The following is a 21,252-nucleotide window of genomic DNA, read 5'->3' on the forward strand; positions in this document are numbered from 1 at the left end:
AAGCAGACCTGTCAGCCCAACTAGTCTTTGCTAACCAAGATGCCCTTCCGAGCTAGTCTCATTAATCTGTTCAGCTATCTGTTAAAGATGTTATTATACCTGCCGCAACCACTTCCTCTGATAACTCATTCCAAATATGTACCACCCTCTGCAAAAAAAAATAAAAATTCTGCACTGACTTCCTATTACATCTTTTCCTTTTCAACTTAAACTTTATTTTTGCTCCAGAGCATAGCAACCGCAGAGCAGTTTGCAAAATTTCCCCACAATATCTGGAACTTATAAATAAGAAATTTTATATTATTATTGTTGGGTGATGATTTATACAAAATAACTTAAAAGCACAATTCTTAATAGTTATTCACAAAAAATACCAAAAAATATCAACTGGAGCAAACAAATGATACATTAAAGAAACAGAATGGTATTTGCTTGAGAACATTGAGAATTGTTCACGTTTTGCTCAAGTTTTAACCAGCAATTTACAAAGAACTCAAAACAGAAATATGATCATGAACATATACAGACATTCAAAACTTACACTGAATTTCCCATCTCTGGCATAATCAGAAAACTGGGTACCTTCAGCAATTAAGATTTTCCAAATGCTCTTGATGAGCAGTTAACAAAAATAACTAAATTTTAAAAAAGAAAATAGTCCATGCTGCAGGATAGTTGATTATGAAGGATACCATTGGGCATAAATCAGCTGTTACATCTACAGAAGAAGAGCACAAGGACTTTGATGAAAAATAGGTCAATGGATTCTCACGCAACAAGTTTATTCAACCCTGCGCCTCATCACAGCTTTGTCATTTTGAACATCTTCCCTATAGTAGCTATCCTGCTCCAACAAAGCCTCAACATTCTTGCTCATAGTTGCAAATTACTCAAAAACCTTTTGATCACACCCTAATCCCATCGCTACCAACATCATGTTAAAATCAGATTCTTTTCCAAACTCTCTGATAATGGTGTATTTTCCATTTCATTACAAGCAAGCTTTCCAGGATCTTTTCTAATTTCATAAGGAGCCCACACTGCTGAATTGAGGACCTCTTTAAATAATGTCAGATCCTGGATCCTCACAAGGGATACCTGAGCCAACCATCCAAGTCTGGAAACATTTCTTGATAAAATATTTAGAAATGTAACTTTGATGAAAATGTTCAAGTCTAAGAAATTACTTCAACTGCATGTATGAGGATACTATTTATGATCCAACTGTGCTCTGAATAAATAAAATCAAATCAGCAGTTGAGGCAAAATAACCTGAAGCTGCAAGGCTCAAATTGACTGCCTTAAAGTGCTGCTCCTTTGTTTATATGCTTCCTTCCTAGAAACTGACTGTTGTTCTGTAGACAAAGGATTAAATCAAGATCCCATATGCATTTTAAATATTAAGATGTCCATCTTTTTAAAACAAAATCCTTTGATATTGTGGATATCTGTGTCAAACACACACACACAAAATACTGCAAGAACAGGTCAGACAACATCTATTCACGGGAATAAACAGATGACGCCTCAGACTGAGACCTGAATCTGAATCTTGCCTCAAAACGTCAACTGTTAATTCTGCTCCATACTGCTGTCTGACTTGCTGAATTCCTCCAGCATTATGTGTTGCACAAGATTTCCAACATCTTCAGAATCTCTTGTGAGGGGGAAGGAGAAAAAAAAACACAAATTGTGTTAACAATAAAACCAAGCAAATGACATTTAAAACAAAATTGTGCCCTCAGACACAAAGCCTGGAGCAGCCCCATAAACGCAACCTCAGTTCAGCACATAGAAGAGTACTGTATTCTTAAAGAATTACTGACATGACCTACACAATTTAGGGTATAGTTATCTACCCAAAAATTGGATCATGTTTGATGAATATCTTGTATCAGAAAACAGATATCCCAGCATTGCATCTTCTATTATGTTTATGTAAGAACATAAAAATTAGGAGCAGGAGCAGGCCATCTGGCCCATCAAGCCTACTCCACCATTCAATAAGATTATGGCTGATCTGACCATGGACCCATCTCCACCTACCTGCCTTTTCCCCATAACCCTTAATTCCCCTACTATGCAAAAATCTATCCAATCTTGTCTTAAATATATTTACTGAGGAAGCCTCCACTGCTTCATTGAGCAGAGAATTCCGCAGATTCACCACTGTCTGAGAAAAGCAGTTCCTCCTCATCTCCGTAATAAATCTATTCCCCCAAATCTTGAGGCTATGTCCCCTAGCTCTAGACTCCCCACCATTGGAAAAAAACACTCCTGCCTCCATCTTATCTATCCCTTTCATAATTTTATACGCCTCTACAAGATCTCCTCTGATTCTTTTGAATTCCAATGAGAAGAGTCCCAGGCAACTCAATCCCTCCCCATAGTGTAACACCCTCATCTCTGGAATCAACCTGGTGAACCTCTTCTGCACCGCTTCTACAGACAGTATATCCTTCCTCAAGAAAGGATATCAGAACTGCACAAAGTACTCCAGGTGTGGCCTCACCAATACCCTGTACAGTTGCAGCATAACCTCCCTGCTCTTAAATTCAATCCTTCTAGCAATGAGGGCCGACTTCCCATTTGCCTTCTTGATAGCCTGCTGCACCTGTAAACCAACCTTTTGTGATTCATGGACAAGCGCTCCCGGGTCCCTCTTCAGGGCAGCATACAGCAATTTTTTTTATCATTTAAATAATTACCTGCTCTTTTATTTTTCCTTCCAAAATGGACAAACTCACATTTACCAACATTGTACTCCATCTGCCAGACCCTTGCCCACTCACTTGACCTATCTATACAGTGTTATGCACAAGTTTGGGCACCCCCTAGTCAAAATTTCTGTTACTGTGAATAGCTAAGCGAGTAAAAGATGACCTGATTTCCAAAAGGCATAAAGTTAAAGATAATACATTTCTTTAATATTTTAAGCAAGATTACTTCTTAATTTCCATCTTTTACAGTTTCAAAATAAAAAAAGGAAAAGGGCCTGAAGCAAAAGTTTGGGCACCCTGCATGGTCAGTACTTAGTAACACCCCCTTTGGCAAGTATCACAGCTTGTAAATGCTTTCTGTAGCCAGCTAAGAGTCTTTCAATTCTTGTTTGCGGGATTTTTACCCATTCTTCCTTGCAAAAGGCTTCTAGTTCTGTAAGATTCTTAGGCTGTCTCGCATGCACTGCTCTTTTGAGGTCTATCCACGATGTTTAAGACAAGGGACTGTGAGGGCCATGGCAAAACCTTCAGCTTGCGCCTCTTGAGGTAGCCCACTGTGGATTTTGAGGTGTGTTTAGGATCATTATCCTGTTGTAGAAGCCATCCTCTTTTCATTTTCAGCTTTTTTTTAAACAGATGGTGTGATGTTTGCTTCCAGAATTTGCTGGTATTTAATTGAATTCATTCTTCCCTCTACCAGTGAAATGTTCCCCGTGACACTGGCTGCACCACAACCCAAAGCATGATCGATCCACCCCCGTGCTGAACAGTTGGAGAGGTGTTCTTCTCATGAAATTCTGCACCCTTTTTTCTCCAAACATACCTTTGCTCATTGCAGCCAAAAAGTTCTATTTTAACTTCATCAGTCCACAGGACTTGTTTCCAAAATGTATCAGGCTTGTTTAGATGTTCCTTTGCAAACTTCTGATGCTGAATTTTGTGATGAGGACGCAAGAAAGGTTTTCTTCTGATGACTCTTTCATGAAGGTCATATTTGTGCAGATGTTGCTGCACAGTAGAACAGTGCACCACCACTCTAGAGTCCGCTAAATCTTCCTGAAGGTCTTTTGCAGTCGAACAGGGGTTTTGATTTGCCTTTCTAGCGATCCTAGGAGCAGTTCTCTCAAAGTTTTCTCAGTCCTCCAGACCTCAACTTGACCTCCACCGTTCCTGTTAACTGTCATTTCTTAATTACATTATAAACTGAGGAAACTGCTACCTGAAAACACTTTGCTATCTTCTTATAACTTCTCCTGCTTTGTGGGCATCATTTATTTTAATTTTCTGAGTGCCAGGCAGCTGCTTAGAGGAGCCCATGGCTGCTGATTGTTGTGACAAAGTCTGAGGAATCAGGGTATTTCTTGAGCTTTGAAATTTACATCCCCTGGCTTTTCCTAAAGATGACTGAACAAGCCATAGCCCTAACAAGCTAATTAAGGTCTGAGACTTTGGTAAAAGTTATCTTAAGAGTTCAAATCTCATGGGGTGCCCAAACCTTTGCATGGTGCCCCTTTCCTTCTCTTCACTCTAAAATTGTACAAAACAAAAATATACTAATTTTGCTTAAAATGTTGAAAAGAATGTTTCATCTTTAACTTTATTACTTTTGGAGATCAGTCCATCTTCTACTCACTTAACTATTCACAACAACAGAAATTTTGACTGGGGTGCCCAAACTTCTGCATGCCACTGTATCTCTCTGCAGACTCTCTGTATTTTCTATATGTTGATCCAGGACACAGATGAACGTCAGGAGATGAAAAGTGACGCAACAACTGTGCTTCTTGTTTGGTTAAAATGGATGTATTCCCCGCACTTTGTAAACTGCAGTCTTTTGCAACTGCACAATGTATTTTTTAAAAATGATTCAAATATTATGTGTTTACTATTAAGGTTACTAATACCAAAACATTAAGATCTTTGGCAATATTTTAATTTCTTCCACATGACGTGCATATTCTGCTATCCTCTTCAAATCAACTCATGAAATTTTGAATGGATTTCCCCACAAAGGATACAAAGCAACTGAGTTTAATCCATCAACACATAGTACTATTATTCAAATGATACTATATCAAGCTGTTGAAATAACCTTTCACCGTAATGACCGTCATGGTCATTACAAGAATTCAGTGAATATTTTGTATATGAACGTATCTGCATTCTGTTGGCTGAGTTCAGTACCCAAGGTTCCTACAAAGACATTGTGTAAAAGTGCAGTGTGGTATATTGATGAACAGTGTCAGAAAGGCCTAGACTGTTCCCACTGAAGGATCCAATCTCAGCAAGAATGGAAAGGGAGGAGTTTGTCCATCCTCCTCGACACCATGTGAGTTTCCTCGAAGTGCTCCAGGTTCCTCCATTATTCCAAAGACATACAGTTAGGCTTACTAAGTAGTGTGCATGCTAAGTTAGCATGGCAATGCTTGTGGGTTGTTCAGAACAATCCTCACTGATTTGATTTGATGCAAAGAATGCATTTCACTTTATGCTGCAATGTACATTTGACAAATATTAAGTTATTTAGAGATAGCGTAAAACAGGCCCTTCTGGCCCAACAAGCTGTACTGCCGAACGACTCAGCTATTTACACTAGCCTAATCACAGGACAATTTACAATCAAGAGAAAATCTGGAGATGCTGGAAATTTAAGCAATACACACGAAATACTGGAGGAACTCAGCAGGCCAGGCAGCATCTATGGAAATGAGTAAACAGTTAACGTTTCAGGCCAAGAACCTTCATCAGGACAATTTACAAAGGCCAATTAACCCACTAACCAGTAATGCCTTTGGAAATGTGGGAGGAAACCAGAATGCTCGGAGAAAACACACAGGGCCACAGGAAGAATGACGAAACCCCTCTAGATGGCACCGGATTTGAACTCCGAACTTATCAGGAAAGCCCTGAGCTGTAACCACTACACTAACCACCATGGACACTCTAACGCTAATCTAAATGGTACTGTGATGATTAACTTCCAAAGCAAGAGATGCATTGTTGTTCCCATTACTACTTTGATTGTCTAAGTTAAAAGTACCGCTGTTTGAGTACTGCAAAATCTGACATGCCTGTGTTTTAGCAATCTATCATAAGCTCATGCAGAGCTATGTGAGTGATCCTCCAGACTAGCACTGCCCTTAGAATCTATACTCTCGACTAGGGGTTCCCACATTTTAAAAAAAAATGTTAAGGAGCCTTACCATTAACCAAGGGGTTAATGGACACTGGATTGTGAACCCTTGTTCTAGACCATCAAAAGGGCAGGTCAAACAATAGAAACAAAAATAAATTTCAACCCAATCAAGTAAACAATCTATTTTATGTTACATTAATATGAAGCCATATTGGAAAGACTCCAATCAATATTTACAATTACAATTAAGATAACAATTATTACTGCCACAAAATATAATACTTTTCTAATTGTGTCACAAACTGTCATACTCAATCAGGTTCAGTTTAACAGTGCCAGTTATAAAGCAATACATTCATTGAATACATCAAACAAATTGTGGCATAGACAGAACACAAGAAAGAGTTCTAATGGCCAATTCATGCATTATTTCTGTGACAAAGTTTGCCAACTCTGAGCATTTCTGTACTGTCAAAATGATGATATTTATTTGTATAATTTCAGGGACTCTTCACTACTCATTTTCAGTATCGTGCTTTTTTTCATTTGCACAGTTGATCTTTTGTACATTGGTTATTTTTCAATCTTTGTTCATCTATGTTTTCCCATAGATTCTATCGAATTTATTCTTCCTGTAAGTGCATACAAGAGGATGTACCTCAAGATAGTATGATACATATATGCAAGTTAGGGTGTTAATAAGGTAGAGTAAGTGGGATGAAGAGATAGCATAGACCAAATGTTGTCTTTAATTTGCCAAAGATGTACAATTCACACAAAATTCTGGTGCAAATTATATGCCCAGCCCAAACAGTAGATATTTAAGTACAGGTACACCTCGGGTTACGAATAAGTTCCATTTGATGACTGTCATAACCCAAATTTTTTGTAAGTCGAAAATAAACAAAGACCGTGTGAGCAAGATGGTGATAGGAAAGCAAGCAGAAGGGGCAGCTGCCTCCTAGCATCCCTAACTCAGTGAGTGAACGAGTCCACAAAGTGCTCCCAGCTTTGCACGATCCAGCCCCTGATCCAGGGAGGAGCAGAGAGGACGTGTGGGAAAGCCCCATTCCCATCCTGCAACCCCTCAGCAAATGACAAATCCATCCCACCAGTCACCAAATGCCTGAGGAAAATAAACCACTTGAATCCTGAGGAAACACTGTAACCCCACAACAGCCGACAAGTCCATCCCCATACAGATGCTAAATAGCTGAAAAAGGAGCTCAAACCACCGATTCCCAGTGAAAATATAGCCTGTGTGCATATATATGCTGTCAAGGCAATCAGGCTCCAACTACACTGATCAACTCCAAATCATTTGATTCATCTCATGCTTACAAGAGCGAAGGTTTGCTGGAAAGTTAGGGATGCTTAACTGGATTCAAAAATTCATCAGAAAATCTTTAGAAGTCAGAATTTTGTAAGTCAACTCATTCAGATGTATGGGCGCCCTTAATTTGGGCAGGGGAGGTCATGTATAGCCTTGGAGGATTTCATAATAACTTAATAGATTTTCAGATAGCAGACTGAAAATAAGTGAGTTTAACAACAATATTTAATTGGTAGAATAAATTAAATACTTGAGCAACACAAAATGAGAAATGTGTCAAGACCCAAAATAATGGCTTAACAGCAGAAAACAACTTAAAAATTCAAGTTTGAAAAAACCTGTATAATGTGTTAGTGGAATGGGTGAAGTTAACTACAGCATTTGACATAAATGCAGAGGGCTGAGGAGCCTGTTTCACTGCTGCATGACCTTAACATACGACTATTTTGAATAGCAAATAATTGCTTTTATTCTGTCTTTGTGTGCTCAAGTTGCAGTAGAATGTAGTTGAAGCAGTTGCAAAAGAAAGAGTGCCCCGACTGTCTTTGTCTGTATGAACTCATCTCAATTTGAGCGGTTAAGGGCAAGGTACTGCTGTGAAAAATCAAAGCAAAGCTAATAGTCCACTTGTCAAACAGAAAAATCTTCCTGAAAGAGCTCGCACACAGTTAAACATGAAAAAGCCAGTCCTTGCTACAAGAATATCCTGCCCATCTGCAAGCTCCAGCCCACTTAACTTATATATTATTTGGTATAATATTCCTGTATGGACATTGCTGATACAGAATTAATTTATCAAAAAGGTTAAGATTTGTCCATTCCAGTACAAGTGCCTTTTAGAAATTAGTCTTAAATAATGCCCAACAACCTTTTGGCACCAGAAGGCAAGTTTTAATATTAAAGGTTAATTCATTCAGCGGCATTTGTTCATTCCTCACTGAAGTATCCAAGCTATTATTGTTTAGCCTTTTATTACCAATCATATTTAATTATGCCAGTATTTTACTGTTAGAAGCATGGTTTTGACGAAAAGTAAAATCTGATCTTATTTTACTACAGACCCGTCATTACACAAAAGATTTTCAGCACAATGTTTTCAATGCACTAACCTAGATGTTTATAATATCAAAAGTAAACTCACTGAACTCCATTTACTTTTTGGTATACAGCAGTAATCCCTCTCCATAACAAAAAAATTTAAGCCACAACTATATACAAAAATATCAATGGAAAAGAAAGCAATTACTCTGATAAAATTACTGTCATGACTTTACCATCTCTGAACAAAGCTGGCACAGTAATCTCTACCATATCTTACTGAGCACAAGCTACTTACAAATAAAGCAAATATCAGCTTTTGAGTATTGTACTCTTAAACTGGATGCTGAACCAGGCCTGTAGTCTTGATCTGAACTTTCAGTTTCAAGAGCTTAAAGACTTGCTTTCCAAGGGTTGTTTGTATTGAAACTAAGATTAGTAATGCAGTTTACTTAGTATAATTAAGGAGCAATAAGAAAATAAGAAAATAGCTTTTAACAAGTTAACATAATATGAAAGGACCAAGGGTGGCAAAACGTTCGAGAGAAAATCAGTTAGTAAGAGACCTACTAGCAATCAACTGCCAGCAGCTCCATAATGGCTCAAAGATGGCAATCAATGATAAGATCTAGCTTTCCATCATTTTAGTTGGGGGAAGGAAATGCACGGAAAGGGTGAAAAACTACTCAAAACTCAATATTAATTTCCAGATAGGCCTGTAAATTGATAATGAGTACACCTGCCTTTTTCCACAAGAGAGAATACTTAACTTTGTTTATCAAGGTTCCATATAGAATTACAGGGAATACTCAAAGGAAATGGCATTTGACCTTGCCCGTTCCTGCTGATACTTGTGCTCCACAGTCTGATCCTGCTTCATGTCACTTTTAAACTTAACCCTCTACTTCCCACCACTGTATTATATACACACACATTCTATACACATCAAATTAACTCCCTGTAGCAGAGAGTTCCATATGACACACAGCTTTAACCAATATTATTGCAGAAACTTGTCCACAATATTCTGTTAAAAAGGAGTGGAAATGTACCAAGCATTTATTTTATTTTTATTAACATCCAATGTGGAACATGCCCTTCTGGTCCTTTGAGCTGCACCGCCCAGCAACCCTTGATTTAACCATTGCCTAACCAAAGGACAATTTACAATGACCAATTAACCCACCAACTGGTTTGTCTTTGAATTGTGGGAGAAAACCATGGAGAGAGCATACTATTTATTTAAAGGCAGCAGCGAAAGTTGAACCCGTGTCCTATAGTAGGCTTAGCATTAATGCTTTTAAAAGATCACCAGTAGCTGCTCAAAGGGCTATTTTTTTTCCTATCATGGTCACAATTCCAAAAAAATCCTAAATCTGCAGCCACCAATAAAATTTTTCCTGTATTCAGAACCAGGTTTATTATCACATGCTCTATACTGTCGGTACCAGGATCCACATCTTATACTCCACAGAACTGCAATATCTAGGTCTCACTCTCAATAGAATACGCTTCAGTAAAATCATGAAGCGCAATCTATTGCTAAATTTTATCTCTCCCAGTGCAATCATGATGTTTCACAGGTTCTTTGAGCTCAAAATCATTAGTTTCAAATTTGCATTCAGTTATAAAACACCACAGTATCAAATAAAGTAATCCTTTATGTGATGTAGGTATTTCTGTTCACTTTAAAATGCTAACCAATGAAAAGATTATTAATTTATGTACTCAAACCCCAGAGGGCAATTCTTTTTAATAGTTTAAAAATTTTAGAAAGTGATTTGGAATTTACTTTTAGAACCATGGCAATGTAAATTAAATTCTGGAATCTTTTTCAAAAAAGAAAAAACCAGGAGCAATCCATACACCAGATCCTATGACATGAGCCACTATGTCAAATAATCTTACTTTGTTTTCATGACTGGCAGCAAGTGTCCAATTTCAAAAGACTGAAGACTGAAATGCGAGCCTTTTGTAGGCACTAATGATGAACTAAGCATTTGACCCATGTAAAAATCATTGTGCTGCATTACTTGGACATTCTTAAACAATTCATTTTTCAGCTGCTTTTGTAATCAATCCTAAAAATTGGAAAATAATTGAACTGAATCTGTCTCTGAATAATGCAACATCTTAATCTGTCATTAGTATGAAACTACTGAAATTATAAAGGATTACAGTCAAAACAGGCAAGCCCTTATGTTACATCCTCTCTGGTTACAGAAATTTACCCAATATCACTAACCAAAAATTTAAGGCATGGAATAAAATGTTTCATGGATTTTGAGAATGTATATAAAAACAATCCTTTTTTCAACCATTTTCTGGTGTTTGTGCAGATGACACAGCTTTACATTACAGAGAATGCATGATGTGAACATATGAACTGTTCATAAGACATTACCCTACACCCCCACCCCCCACCTGTATCATCAGCACTACATGGGGTTTTGCCTGTACCTCATCCAAATAACTATTAATCAAAGCTGGACTGTGCGTGCTTGTAAACTATTTCATCTTGATGTCACAGCTGAATTCCATCTTTCAAGTGGACATGATTGGATAAATATGGAGTTACAAAATAACAGAAGCCAATTCCAGCAGCTAATTTACTGAAAAACAACTTAATACTTGAGCAAACATGAGGAAATCTGCAGATGCTGGAAATTCAAACAACACACACAAAATGCTGGTAGAACACAGCAGGCTAGGCAGCATCTATAGGGAGAAGTGATGTTGACGTTTCAGGCCGAGACCCTTCATCAGGACAAACCGAAAGGAAAGATAGTAAGAGATTTGAAAGTAGAGGGGGGGGGGGGGGAAGAGGGGGAAATGCAAAATGATAGGAGTGGACCGGAGGGGGTGGGATGAAGCCAAGAGCTGGAAAGGTGATTGGCGAAAGTGATACAGAGCTGGAGAAAGGAAAGGATCATGGGACGGGAGGCCTCAGGAGAAAGAAGCAGGTGGGGGGGGGGGGGGGAAGAAGAGCACCAGAGGGAGATGGAGAACAGGCAAACAACTAAATATGTCAGGGATGGGGTAAGAAGGGGAGGAGGGGCATTAATAGAAGTTAGAGAAGTCAATGTTCATGCCATCAGGTTGGAGGCTACCCAGCCGGTATACAAGGTGTTGTTCCTCCAACCGGAGTTTGGATTCATTTTGACAATAGAGGAGGCCATGGATAGACGTATCAGAATGGGAATTGTACGTGAAATTAAAATGTGTGGCCACTGGGAGATATGTCTGGTGGACCGAGAGTAGATGTTCAGCGAAATGGTCTCCCAGTCTGCGTCGGGTCTCACCAATATATAAGAAGCCACACCGGGAGCACCGGACGCAGTATACCACACCAGCCACTCACAGGTGAAGTGTCGCCTCACCTGGAAGGACTGTCTGGAGCCCTGAATGGTGGTGAGGGAGGAAGTGTAAGGGCAGGTGTAGCACTTATTCCATTTACAAGGATAAGTGCCAGGAGGGTGATCGGTGGGAAGGGATGGGGGGGACGGGGACGAGTGGACAAGGGAGTCACGTAGGGAGCGATCCCTGCGAAAAGCAGAAGGGGGGGGGGGGGGAGGGAAAAATGTGTTTGGTAGTGGGATTCCATTGGAGGTGGCGGAAGTTATGGAGAATTATATGTTGGACCTGGAGGCTGGTGGGGTGGTAGGTAAGGACAAAGGGAACCCTATCCCGCATGGGGTGGCGGGTGGATGGGGTGAGGGCAGATGTGCGGGAAATGGGAGAGATGTGTTTGAGAGCAGAGTTGATGGTGGATGAAGGGAAGCCCCTTTGCTTTAAAAAAGGAAGACATCTCCTTCGTCCTGGAAAGAAAAGCCTCATCCTGAGAGTAGATGCGGCGGAGACGGAGGAATTGTGAGAAGGGTCTTTTGCAAGAGACAGGGTGGGAAGAGGAACAGTCCAGGTAGCTGTGAGAGTCTGTAGGTTTATAGTAGATATCAGTAGATGGGTCGTCTCCAGAGATGGAGACAGAAAGATCAAGAAAGGGGAGGGAGGTGTCAGAAATAGACCAGGTAAATTTGAGGGCAGGGTGCAACTTAATACTTGCAAAGCTTTCTGATCCACTGAAATGCTCACCAAGCAATATTTCTATCAATGAATATGACACTATCTTTTTTTAATGTACAAGTATAAAACCATGCTATCCCATTTTAAAACAATTTGATAATGAACAATGAATTACAGTTGTTAACTGATGTTAGTTGATGTCTTAATCCTCCTGTTCATCAAAAAGTACTTTTCTTTAAATGAGTGTTCCATAGAAAATGCCGCATAATGAAGGTGCGGGGAGGCGCAGAGAGAAGCACTACACTTGCAACATTAAAAGAAAATCCCTTGCCAAGTAGTCAGCTATTCAAGTTTGTGGATTTTTCTCCACAACACCCAAATATATTAAATAATCTATCATGCCATTTCTCTTTTATTAAAAAGTGTTAATATCTATTGCTCAAAAGTTAAAGATTTAAAAACTCCAACTTTTTTTCATATACAAAAAAAACACAAACATATACTCACAGCCAGCCACCTTCCCCCTTCTCCAAAGGCACAATCGGAGTGGAACATTCTTAAACTACTTGGGGAAGTAGGCATGGAAGGAGAAAAGGAAATTCTGTGATTGACTAGTGACATGAAACTATCAGCATGCAGCAAATGACTAATATTTCATTTATAGACAGTCAAATCTGTTGAAAGAGATTAAGCAAAAGTTTGGGAAATCTCCATGTCAAACCATTCAGATGGGCCCCATAGCCCAGTGCAGCAAAACCCAATAGATGGACCAAAGTTGGACTTTTCTGGCTCTGGGTAACAAACAAGATGCACAATTTGTCCCCATGTCCTCAGTGTTAAAAAGGCCACTGTGCCTGCTTTAGTCTGTTTGCAGACATGCATAAATGATTACAAAAAAAGACAAGCTCATGCTCGGCTGCTACATTCATTTTGGTTGAACACTCATTGTGACTATTGCCTGTAGTATCCATTCCCATAGAATACATTTAAACAATTTAGAAGGTCTTTGCTAACTGTACGTCAATGAGACACATCAGTATCTTGATAAGCTAATTCTTATTCATTGCACAAGATACATGTCAACATAGCAAAATGGTAAATAAGGGTGCCACGGTAGCGTAGCAGTCAATGCAGCACTATTCTAGCTGGGGTGTCAGAGTTCTGAGTTCAATTCCAGCACCGTCTGTAAGGAGTCACTGTACTTCCTCCCCGTGGAATGTGTGGGTTTTCTCCAGGTGCTCTAGCTTCCTTCCACAGTTCAAGTCCACATGCTGATGTACCAAGTAGGTTAATTCGATGTTATAAATTGTCCCATGATTAGGCTGGTTAAAATCAGGGTTGGTGGGGGTGCAGCTCGAAGGGTTGGAAGGGCCTAACACTAAATAAAGACTTGATCAACTTTATTTATCACAGGTACGAAATATACAGTGGAATGCATCGTTAGCATCAACAACCAACAGTCCAAATTTATGCCAGGGGCAATCGACAAATGTTGCCATGCTTCCAGCAACAATGCATCCTAATCGGTACATCTTTGGAACGTGGAAGGAAACCCGAGCACCCAGAGAAAACCCTCACGGTCACAGGGGAATGTACAAACTTTTTATAGACAGCAGTGGGAATTGAACCCAGACTGCTGAGGTCCTCATAACATTATAGAAACTGCAGCGCCACAATCTTACTTCAGATATTAATATAATTCTTCAGGGTAATTTTTCCAAACCTGCTAACCATGCCACTAATTCTATTAAGTTCAAAAGAAACAGCAATTTAAGTGCAGACATTTAAGCTATTTGCTTCCTTTTTGCTTAAATATTGACAAACTATCAAATCTACTTTGTGCTTTCACTTCCAAATTGAACTACAGTTGGACAATAGAATAAGGAATTTGTGTGTGGTTAGCACAACACTTTACAGTACAAGCAGAAGGACCTATTCTGCGCTGTATCGCCCTAAATAAATTTAACACAACAGTAACGCTGTAGTTATGCATGGAAACGCAGGAAAAAAATGGCTGGATGATTTAGAAGTCAAATTACAATATTAACATAAAACCACACAAAGATGCAATTACTGATGCTTTCAAGAATCCTTTGATCTGCAAACTCATCGCCCCTTATTACACACTCACAACTATCTACCTACTTTTTCAAATCTGTTGCCAAATTAACAAACTTGAACACACACACTTAGATCATTTACAGAGATTAAACTACTCAGCTCCTTGTTCACATTTCAAGGCTTTTATTTGACCTCAAACTTCAATATTTAAACATGTGCTTTCAACTAAATGCAGGATTCACAGCAGCACCACAAACCACTGCTTTAAAACTGCCTTCTTTCACCTCTGGGGCAGATATTTAAATGGAAGACAAACAAGGAAGAATAAATTGAATGACTACTACCAGTGATGAAACTTTAATTAGTGCATGCTCCTGCTGCATGAAGACGTTGTCGTCATTAAAACATTGATAGATAGAACCATGGAAGATTGTACAAGTTGCCTTCTTTCCCACTCTCTGCACTCCCTCCCCCTCCACCCTGACCACTTCCCACATTTGTGTGAGTACAGCTTTCTCAAAGACTCATGTCCCCCAAAGGTGGTTAAGGAATCAAAATCCATTCCAAACTGTGAAGTCCACAATCAAGGCAGGTAATGTAGCATATTGCTAAGATAGTTGAAGCTTTCTTGGAAATTAAGACATTTGTTTGTAATCAAGATGACAAAGATTACAGTATTCCACAATTTTGTACCAGCTTCTTCAAGAATCCAACAAGCAAAATAGAAAAATAAGCTACAACTTTGTTACTCTCTAGAAGTGAATGCAGAGTAATCTTTCCTTTACATCTTGCAAAAATAGACCATCTTCAGAAGATCTATCAAGTCTATTCTTCCCTCTCTGCACCCCCATCCTATTACCTACTCTAAAAAGTACAAGTCTGCCTTATCTACAGGACTCTGGCCTCCAAAGAAATGGAATCAAACTCCATTCCAGACTGAAGCATACAAATGAGGTTGGTGTTGTAGCATGGTACTGATACCAGATGTGAAAACTGGCAAAATGTAAAAACTCATACCCATCTTCACGGTCATAATAGCAAGTGGGCATTTTAACCAATTTTAATCAGAAAATGTTCCTTTGCAATTAAATGGCACAATACAGGACAAAAGCAACTACATCTACAACCACATAACTGATATTTTCCATCTTGAACATGACTTCCAATTTATGTCAATTTAATACATGGGGCTAAAATGGTCAGTCATCTCCAATCCACATCACAGATTTGTGGACTTTCGACACAGTCAGTTTCACAATTCTTTTATATAAAATAAAAATATTCCCTATTTGTTTCAATGCTTGGTGGCATTCAACCCTGTACTTTATGATCATGGTGGCGTCAAGGTTAGCGCTACAATTTACAATAGCAGTGATCCAGGTTCAATTCCCACTGCTTCTGTAGGAAAATTACACATTATCCTCATCTCCTGGTGCTCTGGTTTTCTCCCATAGTCCAAAGATGTACCAGTTAGTAGACTAATTGGACATCATAAATTGGTCCTGTAATTAGGCTAGGGTTAAATCAAGGGCTGCTGGTCAGCGTGGCTTTAAGGGCCAAAACAGCCTGTTCCACGCTGTATCTCAGTAAATAAAAAAACGAATATAATAAACATTAAAGCAGGCAAATTTTGTTAACTGAATAAATACTAATTCAGATATTAATACACAGTACTGTGTATTAATTGCAATACTGCACTACGAATATGGAATTTGTATATCTGACAGGAGCAAAGGATGTTGAAAATTGCGAGGGTGGAGTGCCGTGGGTGGGGGGTAGGACTAATGGCAAAGAAGTGCCGGAGCGTGGGGTGGTGCATGTGCAGACATACCCAAACCCGAGATATCAGGCAAGGTTATTTGATTCCAAACAATTGGTTTACTGATCATTACAGAATGTCTTTCTGGTGGTCCCTGCTCCCTTCCCCTCTCCCTTCTTTTCCCAATCATGATTCCCCTCTCCTTGCCCCCTTCCCCCTCTTAGTCCACAATGGACACCCATATCAGAATCAGGTTTATCACTGACATACATCATGATATTTGTTTTTGTTTTGCAGCAATACATAAAGTTACTGCAGTACTGTTGAAAAGTCTTGAGCACCCTTGCTATATGTATGTCTCTAAGACTTTAGCACAGATTATACAGTACTGTGCAAAAGAGGTAACAATCAAGACAGGGCCACAGTGAGGAGGAAGGGTGGAAACAATCCACCAGCTAAGTATACAGCCTTGAAAACAGCTCGAGGCATTCAAGGATCAGAAATTCCTGGCTTGATTTTAATTTTAAATTTAAAACTTGAGAGAAAAAAAAGTAGTGTTGATACAGCATAGCCTTGTCAATAAGCTGACGTTGACATTTTCCAGATATAGTGACCAAGATAAAGAATATATAATGATCCTTCTTTCTAGAATCCATTAAGATTCCTATGGCAAAGGTAGCATGGAAGCTACCAAGTAACCATCAGGTTTTTTTTTGAAAAATCTACCCAATCTGTCCCACTCTCCTGCCTTTGCCAAAGATCTGTAGGCCTCCGTTAAGTCCCAATAGACCATGGATTTGCACCTTGGAAAGTTTTCAGGGCGCAAGCCTGAGCAAGGATTTTTTTAAAAAAATGGAAGACTGGCAGTTGCCCAAGCTGCAAGTCTCCCTCCTCTGCGCCACCGATGTTGCCCAAGGGAAGGGCACAAATCTATAGTAGTAGACTCAGGCTTTAGTTGTTAAACTGGTGGGAGTGATCTCAGTGCTTCAAGCAAGACCAAAATTTTAGCTCAAGATAAAAGATGCCAGGTGGAATTAGCTGATGAGAAATTAGAGGTTCTGTTAGTTCAATATAATGTGATGAAGTTATTTACAGGAGTTGTCCAAATAGTAGTATTTATTGAGTGGTAGCACAGTAATGTAGTGGTTAGCACAAAGCTTTACTGTACCAGTGACCTAGGTTCAATTCCAGTCACTGTAAGATTGCACATTCTCCCATGACTCTGTGGGTTCCCTCCGGTTGCTCCAGTTTTGTCCCACAGTCCAAAGACGTACTGGTTGGTAGGTTAATTGGTCATTGTAAATTGTCCTGTGATCAGGCTGGGATTAAATGAGGGGCTGCAGCTGGTGTGGCTCAAAGGGTCTACTCCACGCTGGATGTTAATAAACAAATAAATAAATAACAAATGTTGATCTTAGTAGACTTTTAAAAGCTCAAACTATTCAAGATTACATTGTTCTACCAGATGATTTATTTATGCAGCAATATGCATTGCACTTGACATACACTCCAAATCCAAAATCTTAACACTACTGACACAAGCTATCTCATGAAAGACAAATATCATTCCTATAGTCCCAGATTCATTTCTTCAATAAATCACTAAAGGATTAAGCTCCTGATGAAATTGTTCAGCACTTCTCAATAAATTCTACATTTACACCAATCACAAACAAGAGAAAATCTACAGACGCCGAAAATCCATGCAACAAACACAAAAGGCTGGAGGAACTCCACAGGCCAAGCAGTATCTATGGAAAAGGGTACAGTTGATGTTTCGGGCCAAGACCCTATTGACAAGGCTACACTACAACACTTTACTTTTCCTCTAAAGTCTTGAATTTAAAATTAAAATCAAGCCAGGAATTTCTGACCCTGATCCAGCAATTTTCAAGGCCATATACTTAACTGGTGGGTAGTTCCCACCATTCCTCCTCACTGTGTCCCTGTCTTTGAATGTTACCTCTTTAGCATAGATTATACAGTACTGTGCTAAAGTCTTAGAGACACATATATAGCTAGGATGTCTCAACAGTACTGTCTCAATAGTAACTATGTGTTGCTGCAAAAAAAAAATTCATGAGATATGTGAGTGATGATAAACCTGATATGGGTCTCCATTGTGGACTGAGAGTGGGCAAGGAGAATCATGGTTAGGAAGAGAGGGAGGGAGAGGGGAGGGAGTAGGAAGCACCGGAGAGACATTCTGTAATGAACAGTAAACCAATTGTTTGGAATCAAATAAGCTTGCCTGGTGTCTCGAGGCTGAGCATGTCTGCACCTGTGCCATCCTACGGCCATCTCTTCTCTGCCACCTGTCCTGCAGCCTTCTCGCAGCGCGTTCCCTTCGCAATTTCCAACATCCTTTGCTTCCGTCGGTTAAACAAACCTTTTCAATCCACATTTTATAATGTAGTATTGTTCAAAAATCCTAGCTATATTTACGTGCCCAAGACTTTTGCACTGCATTAGTGCATCTGAATTCGTATTTATCCAGTTAACAAAATTTGCCTGCCTTGGTATTCATTTTTTTTTAAAATTTATTGAGATACAGCGTGGAACAGACCCTTCTTAACGGTCTTGGGGGAAGGGTCTCGGCCCGAAACATCGACTGTACTCTTCTCCATAGATGCTCCCCGGCCTGCTGAGTTCTTCCAACATTTTGTGTGTGTTGCCTACATTTACACCAACTCAATCTTAGCATGTTATGGGAACTGAAAAAGCTTGTCTTCACAAGCTTTCCCTAATTGGCTAAATCGTGGAATCTGGTGTAGACAGCGGCGACTTAAAAGCCTTGTGTTCAACGGGGGTGAGCTGACACATATAATCTGATTTGCTTAAGGAACTTCGCATGTCCAACACAAACAAGTCGGATGCAACTTCTTCCGAAGACACAAAATTTAGTTTCATTTTAAAGGCGTTTCGGCGGGGTGGGAAAACAATGAAACCGTTTATAGTTTGCAGGACGAGTTGCCTGAAGGATAATACAATGCCGACACGCAGGTACAAAAAAAAACACGCAAATAAAATGGTGTAACCACCACCGGTAGCTAGTCGTCCGAAATATCATCTACACTGAGTGGCTATTTCGTAACAGAGAGAGGGCCAGACAACACAGCACACCCAACAAGTCATTCGCCGTAGTCTGGATCAGAGATTATTTAGGCAAAAGAAGTGAACTCCCGATAGGAAGACGCTGCGTCTTCCATGTTAACCTAGAATCGCTCCCACCCAACAAGCCAATAAAAAGCGGAAATTAAACGTACAAACTAAAAGCAATCAAGGGCAGGGTGTCCGTAATACTTCAATCTCTCACCCTTTCACTCCATCACATTATTGCCGAGTTTAACAACCAGCAGACGTTAACTAAATCGCCAGAGAAGTATTCACTAAGCTGTCTTTTGCTTGAAATACGTCTCAGCTTTACTAAAAGCCTCTTGATTACAACACTTTTTTTTAAAAAAACAATAAAACACAAGAGGTCCGCCAATCACTTTCTAGCAGTTCCCTGCGAGAGAGAGAATCTGTCAAATCATCTTGATGAGATCAGTTACCTAAACTATTGACAAGAGCTGTTTTTAGCTCGGATTCATTCAATTTGGTGTGCCGGGGGAGGTGGAAGAAACTTTCTCAAACAGTTTTTTCCCCTAGACTGTGGGTGAGCTAATCCAAGTTTAGACAAGGGGAGGGAGGGGTGGAAGAAAAAGTTTAACGCGACTCCCAAATAGTTCCGCAGCATTCCAACCCCGACTCCAAACACAAAGGCTTTCACCTTAACTTTTTGTTTCCCGTCCTTTGGGGCTGTTAACTGCCGGGAGGCGGAGGGCTGGAACGTAACCAGAGGCCTACCACAGCCCGGGGCTCGAGTGACGGGGATGCCGGTCTCGGTGGCGACGGCGGCTCTGACTCCCTTCCACCTCCCTGCCGCTAACTGCTTTTCATTCTATTCCCAAAGCTGACCTGTCCGTGGAGTAAAGGAGAATCCGATAGGTTTAATCCTTAAGGTGAGCGATGTTTGCGTCGCGGCGGCGGCGGCGGCGGCCTCCCTTGCACTTCCTGCACGCGCTCTTCCTCCCCGTGACGTCATGCTCTGGTGTCGGGGTGGGTGGAGGCCGGCCCCCGGGACGCCAGGGTCGTCCCCTCCGCTCTGCACCCTACCTCCCTCCCCCTCCTCTGGCGTCCCTGTCCCTCCGCTCCTCCAGAAGTGTTTGCAGGCGTGACTTTGAAAGCACAGGTCGCAAAAGGTGCGAGATGAGCGCAGGAGATTCTGCAGATGCTGGGAAATCCAGAGAACCCAGCAGGTCAGGCAGCATTTCCAACTCAGTCCTTTCACCAAACATGATGAAGGGCCTCAGCCCCGAATCACTAACTGTTTCCACCCCTCCACAGATCCTGTGGGTGATGGGGTGGAGATATGTCTCTACCAAAGAATATTTAAGGTGCTCCTTCCCTCTGCTGGGTTGCAGATCACCCTTGGGCAACGTGTACCACCTGCTTAGCGCATCATCAGGGTCCGTGAAGCCCGGGGAGCAGGTGGTGGATGGTCTCATGAGAAGCTCGTGAACATCACGAGTCCTGGTGATGTGACCACTGAACACAGGCAGACAATCTCTGAAGAGTATTGATAATGACTGGGGTCACCTGTCTTGTAAAGACATTGCCCAGAAGAAGACAATGGCAAACCACTTATGTAGAAAAAATTGCCAAGGACAATCCCGGTCATGAGACCATGATCATCTATATCCTACGACACGGTACATAATGGTGATGGTGATAAATGCACCTTGTTACAGCCCACGCTTTTCAGAACGCTCAGCAGTGAAAATTGAAACAAGAAGACATTTGCAAATCTATTGGAAGCACTAATATTACTTTAATGCATTAACAATTTTATGCATTGAATAATTGTTAAAACATTTTAAAATTGAATAGCACTCTTTCCAAATAAATAGGCTATAATAGGCATGTTCCTGTTTTACTTCGAATGACATCTGTTATCAGATTGATGCTGGATCCCAAGGGGAGTACTTCTAGAATGCCTATGAGATAATTTTTTAGAGCAGCCCGTCATTGAGCCCACGAGGAAATCAGCTGTTCTGGATTGGGTGTTATACAATGAACTGGAATTGATTAAGAGCTCAAGGTAAAAGAATCCTTAGGGGCAAGTGATCATAATATGATC

At 40.3% G+C, this 21,252-nt stretch overlaps 1 protein-coding gene across 5 annotated transcripts in view; it reads right to left on the minus strand.

The window, feature by feature from the left end:
* The window catches only part of LOC132406011 (protein strawberry notch homolog 2-like), a 168,508-nt gene extending 148,341 nt beyond the window's left edge, over positions 1-20,167 (minus strand). For 2 of the 5 annotated variants that reach the window (XM_059991136.1, XM_059991132.1), the window contains exon 1: positions 20,031-20,167. The gene's annotated coding sequence lies outside the window, so the exon portion shown is untranslated. Of the gene's footprint in view, positions 1-12,757; positions 12,813-19,386; positions 19,532-19,842; positions 19,988-20,030 lie in introns of those variants that run through there. The other 3 variants (XM_059991134.1, XM_059991133.1, XM_059991135.1) reach the window with 3 other exon arrangements.
* Positions 20,168-21,252: the final 1,085 nt, after the last annotated feature.

Source organism: Hypanus sabinus, chromosome 16 (assembly GCF_030144855.1).
Source record: "Hypanus sabinus isolate sHypSab1 chromosome 16, sHypSab1.hap1, whole genome shotgun sequence".
Taxonomy (NCBI): domain Eukaryota; kingdom Metazoa; phylum Chordata; class Chondrichthyes; order Myliobatiformes; family Dasyatidae; genus Hypanus; species Hypanus sabinus.